Raw genomic sequence first — 10,647 nt, forward strand, 5'->3', positions numbered from 1 at the left:
AAAAGCACATAATGTGTACCTAAATATAAGCTTTGTTCCCCTCCTGTCCTCAAGCTGCTGAGAAACTGAAGCCGATCGTAGCACCCCAACTACTGACATGACTGAGTCCAGGCATCTCGGCAAAGGCTGTGAATCAAACCTAGGACCTTCGAGCCAAATGGTACACTACTACTCTGGGCAGTGTCTCTACTGACAAGGCCATTGGGGACCACAACATTGAGAAGGGTTTGGGGTTTCCAGCTGAATACAGGCATTTTGTGGATCCTTTGTTCCATACAGTCACTACCCATACTAGTGTATTTATGGAATTTGAATTTCCAAGAGACTGATGCCTCACCCTCAGGATATCGTGTAAAATACTGAGGCACAGGTTGACATTTTGACAGTTCCCAGTTCCCCCGTTGCTCTAATGCAATGACTCATTTAGTTGCTCAGCAGCCCTAGGTTAGGGAGGGGCAAAGTTAGCCAGAATTCACACTCCTTAAAGTGATCCAGTGGCTTCTGCTAAACCACTTTCTACTGCTACAAAAACATAAAATGCTGGAAATACGCAGGCCATTCAGCATCCGTGCAGTGAAAAAGACAGACAGGTCAACATTTTGGTCAGTGTTGTTCTGAAGAAGGATTCTACCCAAGACGTCAAGTTGTATTTTCTCCCAGCAGATGATGACTGACCTGCTGCATATTTCTGCAATGAAAACATTAAAAAAATTGAAAATGGTGGAAATGCTAAACCGAGGCCCGTCTACCTTCTCAAGTGGACATAAAACGATCCCGTGGCACTATTTGAAGAAGCAGGGAGTTCTCCCAGTGTCCTGGCCAATATTTATCCCTCAACCGACATTACAAACCAGATTATCTGGTAATTAATCCCATTGATGTTTGTGGGACCTTGCTGTGAGTAAATTGGATGCCACGTTTCCCTACAACACAACAGTAACTACATTTCAAAAGTATTTAATTAACTGTGAAGCACTTTGGGATGCCCTGGGGTTATGAAAAGCACTATATAAATGCTATTTTTCTTTCCCAATTTAAACAAGTGGCTGCATATAAACAATTCTTGGAAGTACATGTGTCTAGACATCCCAGTGATAGCAGGATTACACTCCATTATGATGCCCCCAATAATCAAATAACCTATTAATGATCATTGTCTAAACTCACAAGTGGAAAATGACCACCTGGATGACATAATGGAGAGCAGTCAATGCTTATGGAATCTCACCCCCAGCTACACACAGCATCTTCAGGAGAGAAGGGGACTAAGATGGTTGGAAAAAAAGTACTTTTTTAAAGTAATAAAAGGCTAATTTTTTGAAATCATGCAACTTAGATTTACAATCGTTGGACCATTTGGAATTGCTTGTAAAGTTTATGGTGTGGGACTAAACTAACTATTAACAGTTTAGCATTTTCAATGGCGAGAATGAGAACGTGGAATACAAAACTATAATTATTCTATACTTTCTAGTAAGGATATAATTTGAGTGTTAAAAATGCTTCACAGCAGAGTCAGAGGCCTGTACTTTGTGGGCAGATCGAATCACAACATCTGAGAGCTTTACAAAAAGTATATGCTGAGCAGTGGATGGAAAATAAAGGTGGGCAGTGAGGGGGGGGGGGGGATGGGGGGCAAGGTCTGAAACTCCAGTCCAAGAGATATAAACCCCAAAATCCCTCTATAACCTCACGCCTCCTTATCGCCATAACCTCCTCCAGCCCTACAACCTTCCGAGATCTCTGCGCTCCTCCAATTCTTGCCTCTTGTGCATCCCCGATTTTAATTGCTCAACCATTGGCGGCCGTGCCTTCAGCTGTCCAAGCCCTAAGCTCTGGAATTCCCTCCCTAAACCTCTCCACGTCTCTACCTCTCTCTTCTCCTTTAAGACGCTCCTTAAAACTTACCTCTTTGACCAAGCTTTTGGTCACCTGCCCTAATATCTCCTTATGTGGCTCGAGTGTCAAATTTTGTTTGATAAATCGCTCCTGTGAAACTCCTTGGGACGTTTTACTACGATAAAGGTGCTATATAAATGCAAGTTATTGTTGTTGGGTTGAACTGGGAGGCACCTCTTTTGAGCCAGGTACGCAGCCTTTGATGACAGCAGTGCTACCCAATTTACCCTGTTGGAATGGAACCGTGGGCAGAAAACTAACATAAATGGAGAATTACAGATGCAGTAGGAGACAACTGAGAGCTGACTCCAGTTAATATATGGCCCAGAGAGACTAAGGGGAACAGGATGCAAAATAGAGCAATTTCACGTATTCAAAAGAAAGCCCAAAACAAAAAGTAATTATGATAAAAATCGAGAATTCTTCGGTAGCAGTAATTTAATCACTCCCGCCTTCCACCCTATCATAGACCTTCCCCTTTGTTCTTTCCTCCCCTCCTTTTCCCTGGCTCTGTATTTGCTTATAAACTGTTAAATCTCTAACTTCTTCCAGTTCTGAAAAAAGTCATTGACCTGAAACATTGGCCTAAATTTTAACTTGGAAAAATGGGTGGGTTAGAGGTGGGTGGCGGGGGAAGACAATAAAAATTTTAAAAATCTAAAACCTGCCCCCAACCCGCCCATTTCTGGTTTTTATCCGAGGCAGGATGAGGGCCGGGTGACCAAACCCACTCTAAGGAGGCGGGTCAGTCATTTAAAGCTTTCAAAGAGGCTGCAGGCCTCCATTTTTACAGCTTTTTTGTTTTTAACTCCTGGGGGCCGGGATTCCCGGGCCTTCTACTTTACACCACGTCAGAAGAGGCGAGAAGGCCCTAAACTTCAGTTAAGTGCCTTTATAGCATGGCTTGCAGGCCCGGAGGAGCAGGGTTGCTTCCCCCAGGCTCAACAAGCCTACCTGCAGCGACCTCCCCCACACAATCTTCGACCCCCGCCCCCCCCCAACATCAAGACACCAATGACTCCCGACCCCGACCTCCAACCCCCCCCCCGATGATTCCCGACCCCGACCTCCAGCCCCGCCAATGACTCCCGACCCCAACCTCCAGCCCCCCCGACGACTCCCGACACCCCCGATCATTCCCATTGACTGATGGCTCCCGACCTTGACTCCCCCGATGACTCTTGACCCTGACCCCCCAATGACCCCCCCCCCCCCCCAACCCCAGCCTGTCAATCAGACTGGCCTAAGAGGTGGGAAACTGACAAAAAAAGATGTCCATATGTCAAAATCGTATGGTCGTCTGGGAAACCTGCACTTCCGGGTGTCCCGTCAGGAATTCCCCCACCCTGGCCGTGTTCCCGGTTCCGGGCTAAAATTTATGCCATTAACTCTGTTTCTCTCTTCACAGATGCCACCTGGCCTGATGAGTATTTCCAGCATTTTCTGTTTTTTTTTCAGATTTCCAGTATTCGCAGTATTTTACTTTTGTAACGGAAGTGGTGTCGTTCTGAAAGCCTCCAAAGAGCTCGTATTAAAGGATCTGGGAAATGCGGTCTCTCACTGCTGCTTTGTAATTTGCACTGCATTAGTCACACATCTGACACCGTACCATGTATAATCACATATGCATATATAGTATCTTCATGCACAAAGACTCCATTTGGAAAACAGGTCAGCCGTTTGCATTGCATTTTTACTACTTGTGTATTCAAATATCTGGAAACAAAGTGATTATTCGCCATTAACACATTATTGTGAGGGGGGCAAAGATCTTGTGATTTTATTGCCTCGGGGTAGAGGGAAGCATTAGCATCTTGAATGTTAACACGCTAGAAAACAATAAGAAAAGCTAATATACATATTGAACTTTGAAGAGAAGTGTCAGTAAGTCACATTAAACATACTCAATTTTATAATTGTGATGATGTGGAGATGCCGGTGATGGACTGGGGTTGACTGAGGTAGCCTCCGAAAGCTTGTGAATTTAAAATAAAATTGCTGGACTATAACTTGGTGTTGTAAAATTGTTTACAATTATAATTGTGAGTTTAAAGAGTTTATCTACCTGTAAGCATGTCCTTTATTTGGCCTCACACATACCAGCCTGGCGCTTAAATCACAGGGGCAGGGGAGGGAGGAAATAAAGATCTTCAAAGACGTTTAGTCTGAGGATATTTCACGCCCCAATATTCATTTCTCACTTTAGGTATCAAAAGTAAAGAGGCACTGCCTCAAAAAGTATTTGACGGGTATTTTTTTTAAATTAGAAAGACAGAACACTATGTAATTTCACATTCATGTGGGTCTTTTGACTTCTCTCCCTCTCCAAACAAAGTTTACCAAACAAAACAGCGCCCCTTCAAATCTGCAAATTTTTCAGCTGTCTGATTTAAATATAAAATGTCTTCATTATTACAAATAACAATCATAAGCATTAAATAATTTCTTCACAGATTATGTACTTCAGGTGTGACAGCTTTTCAGATTGCAAATATATTCAACGCAGCAAATCGCTTTATATACTTAATGTTTTCGATAGATTTCCACACTAACTGATTAGTGACCGACTAAATTTAAGTGATTTTGTTGTATGCGGCCAGTTTGCTGGTAGGTACAGTGATGTTGTTCAGCACACTTCAGCTCCAATTTCATTGGCTGCGCTATAAGGCAAATGAAGCAACATTACTGCCTCAGGAGCCTGCACAATTCACCTGATTGTGGTTTTCCTTGGTGCCTCCAAAGACAGCAGCAACAAAGATGGTACCTGCAGATGGAATGTTTTCTGATCAAGTGTCACCTCAGCTCAGTTAGTAGCACTCTTGGCTTTAGGTCAGAAGGTTGTGGACGTAACCACAACCTGAGAGAGAGTGCTGCATTGTTGGAGGTGCTGCCCTTTGGAGGAGATGATAAATCAAAGTCCCTTCTGCCTGTTCATGTTGACATCAAAGATCCCATGTCACTATTCGAAGAACCACAGAAATTTACTGCACTGAAGGAGGGCCTTCAGCTCATTGTGCCCGTGCTGGCTTTTGTTTGGAGCAATCCAAAATGAATCCCACATCCCTGCCTCTAGCAGCGACGGAGAATACAAGGAAGCAAAAAATAGAAGAGAGTGAGAACAGAGAATAAGAACAAATGGGAGAAAAGAGAGAGAAGATAATGTAAGGAAAAGTACTGAGGATAACAGAAAGAGAAAGCAAGAAGGAATTACAAGAGCAAAAGAGTAACATATAGCTCCCTCCTGCCTATAACTTGTGTTACACCATGCTACACCGAAATTGAGTGCAATGTATTTTAATGTTCTGTGTATATGTCTTTGTTTTTAAAGAAGAAAATGAAAGCAGTAGCCAGAATGTCAATCATTCTGAATAAATAAGAGTTTTGAAAGCAACAAATTGAATTTCTGAATGTAACAGACCTCAAAACCTGAACTTCTGCCCTCAAATCTAATATAAAGCTAATTGTTCTCATTGTTATTCTTGTTTATAGAATCATCGAAAGGTTACAGCACTGAAGGAGGCCATTCGGCCCATCGAGTCCGTGCCGGCTCCATGCAAGAGCAATCCAGCAAGTCCCACTCCCCTGCCCTATCCCCGCAGCCCTGCAAATTTTTTCCTTTCAAGTACTTATCCAGTTCCCTTTTGAAGCCCATAATTGAATCTGCCTCCAGCACCCCCTCAGGCAGTGCATTCCAGATCCTAACCACTCGCTGTCTAAAAAAGTTTTTCCTCATGCCACTTTTGGTTCTTTTGCCAATCACCATACATCTATGCCCTCTGGTTCTTGACCCTTCCGCCAATGGGAATACCTCTATCAAATCACCTTGCAACCTTCTCTGATCCAAGGAGAACAACCCCAGCTTCTCCAGTCTATCCATGTAACTAAAGCCCTTCATCCCTGGAATCATTCTAGTAAATCTCTTCTGCACCCTCTCTAAGGCCTTCACATCTTTCCTAAAGTGCGGTGCCCAGAACTGGACACAATACTCCAGTTGTGGCCGAACCAGTGTTTTATAAAGGTTCATCATGACTTCCTTACTTTTGTACTCTATGCCTTTATTTGCTTTTGCACTTCCCCTCTGAACTTTCTATATTCTGTCTGGTTCTCACTTGTGTTATCAACCTGACATCTGTCATAGGCCCCTTTTTTCTGCATCGTAGAATCAAAGAAAGGTTACAGCATGGAAGGAGCCCATTCAGCCCATCAAGTCTGTGCCGGCACCCTGTCATCCAGGGAGGTCTGAATTTAGTTGCCCTATCTTTCTCCCTCGTGGGAATGCACCTGGACTCTACCCAAACCATCTCCTCCTTAAAGGCCACCCACTGTTCAATTACAATTTTGCCTGCCAATCTTTAATTCCAATTTACCCGGGCCAGATCTGTTCTCATCCCACTGAAATTAGCCCTCCTCCAAATGAGTATTTTTACTTTAGAGTGGTCCTTGTCCTATTCCATAACTATTCTAAAGCTTATGATACAATGATCGCTGCTCCCTAAATGCTCCCCCACTGACACTTGCTCCACTTGGCCCGCCTCATTCCCTAGAACCAAGTCCACCAATGCCTCCTTCCTCATTGGGCCAGAAACGTACTGGTCAAGAAAGTTATCCTGAACACATTTCAAAATGTTCTCCCCCTCTTTGCCCCTTACTTTATTATTATCCTACTCTATATTAGGATAATTGTAAACAATTTTACAACACCAAGTTATAGTCCAGCAATTTTATTTTAAATTCACAAGCTTTCGGAGACTTCCTCCTTCCTCAGGTAAATGTTTCAGGAGCTCCTTGAAGCCTACGCATTTATACATATAGAACAATACATGGTGTTTACAGACTGCCCCTGCAACTGCCCGTTGCCAAGGCAATCACCGTGTTCAGACAGAGAGGTGTCACCTGCAGAACCCCCGAATACACATTCAACAAAAAAACAAACAGGGGAAAAAAAAGAGAAAAAAAACAGAGAGAGGCAGAATATTAGGATAGTTGAAGTCCCCCGTTATCACTACTCTGTAGCTTTTGCACCTCTAATTTCCATGCAAATTTGCTTCTCTATATCCTTCCCACTAGTTGATGGCCTATAGAATACACCCAGTAGTGTAAAGACACTTCTATTGTTTCCTAACTCTAACTAAATAGATTCTGTCCTTGACCCCTCAAGGACATCCTCTCTCTCCAGCACAACAATATTCTCCTTAATCAATACTGCCACCTCCCCAACTTTTTTCCTTCCCTATCTTTCCTGAACACCTTGTATCCAGGAATATTTAGTACCTAATCCTGCCCTTTTTTAAGCCAGGTCTCCGTTATCGCCATGACATTGTATTTCCAAGTGGCGATTTGCACCTGCAGCTCAACAACCTTGTTTACCACACTTCGTGCGGTTACACACATACACTGCAAAACAGTCTTAGACCTTCTTGTACACTCTCTTAGTCTGCTCCCACCTAATACCATAATATTTCTTTTTTCTAGTGCTATCTTTCTCTCCCGATCCTTTGTGCCCCTTGTTTCTCCTTTCCAATGCTACATCCTGGTGCCCATCCCCCTGCCAAATTATTTAACCCCCCCCCACCCATTCACAGCACTAGCGAACCTCCCCGCAAGGACATCAGTCCCAGCTCCGCTGAGGTGCAACCCGTCCAGCCTGTACAGGTCCCATCTCCCCCAGAAGTGATCCCAATGCCCCAGGAACCTAAAGCCCTCCCTCCTGCACCATCTCTCCAGCCATGCATTCATCTGGTCTATCCTCCTATTGCTATACTCGCTAGTGCGTGGCATCAGGAGTAATCCGGAGATTACTACTTTTGAGGTCCTACTTGTTAATCTCTATCCTAACTCCTTAAAATCTGCCTGCATGCTTCTTTAGATAAATTTCCACAAATATCATTAATAACTTGAAGCAATCAAATAGAGGAATGGTGCATTTTTCTCAAGGTCATAGCTTTTCATTTCCTTACACTCTGGGGCTGGTGCACGTGCATAGTGTGAACATAAGTAAGGGAATTACACCTCACATTAAAGGGGAACTGAAGTGGTTGTATAATAGGCTCCATTTTTTTTTAAGTGACCCTGCAGGTCCATTGTTTTGTGTGCTGGTATATTGAAAAGAGTTAGTTATTTTAAATAGGGGAAAGGTAGTTAAAAGATGAGGTAGTTATGGTGGGCACCCTTCACCAAGGATATGAACTATTTGCAAAGCAAGTGATTTGGCATAGTATGGCATATCCACAAATTTCTACACTTATCCATGTAGCACAATTTGCCACTTGAGCACTGCAATTTTGTATTAAAAGTTGTGGAGGCACAGAAAATGCTAATTTGAGTGAATCTAAGTCATGTCACTTACGGCAACAAATCATTTCCCCCAATTATCAGTTAGGGGATCCAGATGCTGCATGAGACAGTGGGCAACAGGGCACTCAGGGGTAAGCACTAGATTCGGTCTGAACAGGAACTGCTCTCCTTTTCCAGTTAATGAACATAATACACTGGGAAAAAAAAGTGTTTAAATAAGCCCATGCTTTTAAAAGCATTCGGTTCATTAAGATGTATTGGTTTTTATTCCTGGGGAGTGTTTCTTTGTCAATAAAAATTTCAGCTTTACCAATTCCATCAATCTACCATTTTTGTGAACAGTCTCCTCAATATTACCAGCTGCACTGCAGAATGCAAAAAGCCAGCACATGCAATGATACAGTGGAGGTTACCACAGTAACCATGCTGTGAATGGCGAGCATAGTAGGGATTCAACACAATGACTAATGGGTCACAATGATTAATAGTTAAAACAAACACTTTGAATTCCTCTGATGGCTCACCAAGTTTAACCAGTGAGTAGTTGTGCTATATATGATGTGGAGATGCCGGTGATGGACTGGGGTTGACAATTGTAAACAATTTTACAACACCAAGTTATAGTCCAGCAATTTTATTTTAAATTCACAAGCTTTCGGAGATTTTCTCCTTCCTCAGGCAAATGTTTCAAGATCTCCTTGAAGCCTACGCATTTATACATATTGAACAATAATAAATGGTGTTTACAGACTGCCTCTGCAACTGCCCGTTGCCAAGGCAATCACCGTGTTCAGACAGAGAGGTGTTACCTGCAGAACCTCCGAATACACATTCAATAAAAAAACAAACAGGGAAAAAAAAACAGAGAAAAAAAAACACAGAGAGAGGCAGAAACATCTGGAAGGCAGAGAGAGCCAGCAAATGACCCATTATATTAAAAACAGATAACATTTGTTCGCAAAAAATCGCATAGACCTCCTCAGGAGACTAACACGGGACGCAACCAACAGAGTACCCTTTGTCGTCCAGTACTTCCCCGGAGCGGAGAAACTACGCCATGTTCTCCGCAGCCTTCAACATGTCATCAATGAGGACAAACACCTCGCTATGGCCATCCCCACACCTCCACTACTCGCCTTTAAACAGCCACCCAACCTCAAACAGACCATCGTTCGCAGCAAACTACCTAGCTTTCAAGAGAACAGCGTCCACGACGCCACACAACCCTGCCACGGTAACCTCTGCAAGACATGCCAGATCATCGACACAGATACCACCATCACACGAGATGACACCACCCACCAGGTGCATGGTTCATACTCCTGTGACTCAGCCAACGTTGTCTACCTCATACGTTGCAGGAAAGGATGCCCCAGAGCATGGTACATTGGCGAGACCATGCAGACGCTGCGACAACGGATGAACGGACACCGCGCAACAATCGCCAAACAGGAGGGTTCCCTCCCAGTCGGGGAACACTTCAGCAGTCATGGACATTCATCCACCGACCTTCGGGTAAGCGTACTCCAAGGCGGCCTTCGAGACACACGACAACGCAAAATCGTCGAGCAGAAATTGATAGCCAAGTTCCGCACCCATGAGGACGGCCTCAACCGGGATCTTGGGTTCATGTCACGCTACACGTTACCCCACCAGCGAACAAATGTTATCTGTTTTTAATATAATGGGTCATTTGCTGGCTCTCTCTGCCTTCCAGATGTTTCTGCCTCTCTCTGTGTTTTTTTTTCTCTGTTTTTTTTTCCCTGTTTGTTTTTTTATTGAATGTGTATTCGGAGGTTCTGCAGGTAACACCTCTCTGTCTGAACACGGTGATTGCCTTGGCAACGGGCAGTTGCAGAGGCAGTCTGTAAACACCATTTATTATTGTTCAATATGTATAAATGCGTAGGCTTCAAGGAGATCTTGAAACATTTGCCTGAGGAAGGAGAAAATCTCCGAAAGCTTGTGAATTTAAAATAAAATTGCTGGACTATAACTTGGTGTTGTAAAATTGTTTACAATTGTGCTATATAGACAAGGAAGGTCCCAGGTTCAGTCTCTGGCCTGCACTAAGTTAGCTCATCTCAATGTATGTGCAATTGGCCTCAGTGGCCTTGGGGTATGGAGGAAAAAAATCAGCCAAAATTGCTGTTCTTGATCACTGTCCAGTGACCCTGTTGTAAGTAATAGTGTGTGTGAAATTGGGAATAGACCATTCAACCCATTCCCTCCAATGTACAACTACACTGCCCTGACCTCCAACTAACCTAGTCCAAAATTCCTGAGAAAGATGAATTGTACTCCAAAAAGCCAAAACAAGCTTCCTCCATATATTCTTGCCATGCACCAGACAACATACCACATGTTTCATAACTATTTAATCAGCTACAACTTCAATCTCATTTCTCGCCAAATGACCATCAAATTTGTTTTTTTTTAAAAAAAGGAGTTTGG

General features: G+C 43.4%; 1 protein-coding gene across 1 annotated transcript in view; it reads left to right on the plus strand.

The window, feature by feature from the left end:
- LOC137342840 (uncharacterized) overlaps positions 1 to 3,908 on the plus strand; it is a 149,967-nt gene extending 146,059 nt beyond the window's left edge. The window contains exon 5 of the mRNA XM_068007022.1: positions 3,358 to 3,908. The gene's annotated coding sequence lies outside the window, so the exon portion shown is untranslated. The remainder of the gene's footprint in view (positions 1 to 3,357) is intronic.
- Positions 3,909 to 10,647: the final 6,739 nt, after the last annotated feature.

This window comes from Heptranchias perlo, chromosome 26 (assembly GCF_035084215.1).
Source record: "Heptranchias perlo isolate sHepPer1 chromosome 26, sHepPer1.hap1, whole genome shotgun sequence".
Taxonomy (NCBI): Eukaryota; Metazoa; Chordata; class Chondrichthyes; order Hexanchiformes; family Hexanchidae; genus Heptranchias; species Heptranchias perlo.